The sequence below is a fragment of the Penaeus chinensis genome, chromosome 20, assembly GCF_019202785.1.
Source record: "Penaeus chinensis breed Huanghai No. 1 chromosome 20, ASM1920278v2, whole genome shotgun sequence".
In the NCBI taxonomy this organism is placed as follows: domain Eukaryota; kingdom Metazoa; phylum Arthropoda; class Malacostraca; order Decapoda; family Penaeidae; genus Penaeus; species Penaeus chinensis.
The window spans coordinates 16,236,676-16,239,175 of record NC_061838.1 but is presented as its reverse complement, the minus strand read 5'-3'; positions in this window follow the sequence as shown (position 1 = coordinate 16,239,175).

The window sequence follows — 2,500 nt, the reverse complement described above, 5'->3', positions numbered from 1 at the left end:
TAATAATAATAATGATATTGATAATAATAATAATAATGGTAATGAGGACAACAACAATAATAATAGAAATAATAATGATAGTAATAGTAATACTACTACTACTTCTACTACTACTACTACTAATAATGATGATGATGCTGATAATAATAATTATAATGACAATCATAATAACAATAATAATTACAATGATAATAATATTAGTAGTAATAATAATAATGATACTGATGATATTAATGATAATGATAATGATAACAATGATAATAATAATGGCAATAATGATAATAATAATAATAGTAATAATGATAATAATAATAATAACGATAATGATAATAATAATAACAAAAATAATAACAACAATAATAATGATAATAATAATAATAATAATGATAATAACAATGGTAGTAATAGTAATACTCATAATAATAATAATAATAATAATAATAAAAATAATGATAATAAAAATTATAATGATAACGATAATAATGATAACATTATAATTATCACCATATGATGATGCAAATAGTAATAATGGTAATAATAGTAATAATGATAATAAAAAAGAAAATAATAATAACAATAATAATTATTATTGTTATTAATAAGATAATACCAATGGTAATAATAATAACAATAATAATGATAACAATAAAATAACAACAATAATAATAATAATTAGGATGATGATAGTAATGATAATAATAATGATGGTGATAATAATAATAATAATAATAATAATAATAATAATAATAATAATAATAATAACAATAATAATAATAATAACAATAATAATAATAATAATAATATTAATAATAATATTAATTATTAAATTAATTATAATAATAATTTATATTACTTATAATGATAATTGCTATAATTGTTTACTTCTATTCTTGCAATGTGCATTATGATTCCTACTGCTATCACTCAAGATACTACAATCTTTAATTGAGAACATGATATCTGTCTTTCAACGGTCTAAGGGGCCGATTACCGCCGTGACTGAGGGCTCTCCAGAGACGAAAATTCGAGTTTGTTGTTTCAAAAGCTTCGAGTGAGCGAGCGGGTAGAACTCTTAATTCTCTGAAATTGGGGTTTCCCAGTTTATTAAGAATTCCTCTCGCTCGTTGAATTTAGTTGAATTGTTTCCCCAAATATATGAAGCTTTCGAGGTCTTCCAAGATGAAGGAATAAAACTGATATGAAGTCGTTGATTCTGAAGTTGCGATGTGAGAGGAAAGGTTGTGGCACATTTCTTGTCTGTTCTGTGATTGTCGAGAACGCGCATCCTCACCACTAAGCAAAAATCATAAGAGGGTTTTACAGTTATTACTTTTACTATAAGAAGTTTAAACTGAAAACCTTTTAAATTTACTTAGGATAATTTTTCTCAGGTATATGAAATTAAATAAAACAACTTTATTAAGAAATACAAACCTTTTTAATTTTCTTTATCAAAATCATTTCATATGGCAGAGTGATCGCATATTTACATTCAAAATTCGCAATAGATGTTTTATTCAGAATGAGTTTTGGAAAATTTACGAAAATATCAGATTTGATCTAAGCTAATGTGCAAAAGTTTCTTTTTATGATTTTAGTCTAGTGTTTTCGGGGAGAAAATTGAACACATGCAATTCCAGTCAGAGGCTGAATCCCGTAACACCAAATTGCACGGCCAAAGCGAGGTTCCTGCCGGCCGAAGTGAAAACTTCATTCCCCACATCCTATCGTGTACGAAACTTATGCGGCTCACAGGTCAAAACTTTTTCTCCGTAAGTTTAAAGAGGATTTGTTTCCCGTATAAAAATAATCGCGAAAAGTTCTTCGGAAGACAACATCCTCGTAATGAACGAGTGTGAAGAGTGAACGCACATATCGACGCTGAGGTTAGCTAGGGTCAGATTGATAGTATGCAGCATAGGAGTGACCGTTACTATCTAACAAAAAGTGTTGGCCCCAAAAGAGCTCATTTAATCGATCAGATGAACAGGACAACAACATCATAATCCGAAAAGGGAAGGTGAAAGAATGTAAAGGCGAAATAAAGAAAATGAATGTTATTGCGTTTTAATCGGTCAAAGAATCGCTTACTTTTATAATTAACGGATATAAGACTCCTGTTACCAGTAGTTACCGTAGAGTAGGGTACGTGTCAGCACATCCTGAATACAGTTTTCTTCTGAAATTCTTGATAGGCCCATGGATTGCAAATCTGGAAAACGCGCAGTGATGGAGATATTTCATTATGAATTAATTAAAGACTTTTCCTCCTTATCTCTCATCATTTATAATGCTCATGGAGTGATTTTATCGTATTTTGCAAAAAATGGCTCTTTCATAAGTAATGGTGTTTTCATCACTCTTACACCATAAATGTTAAATACTGTGAATTAGTAATACACCATCAGTCGACTATCTCATGCCCTATTAATGCTAGCATTTGGATTATCGTGCGCAATTTACGGATTTGCATTACTTCGAAAATCAGAAAACCCGTATG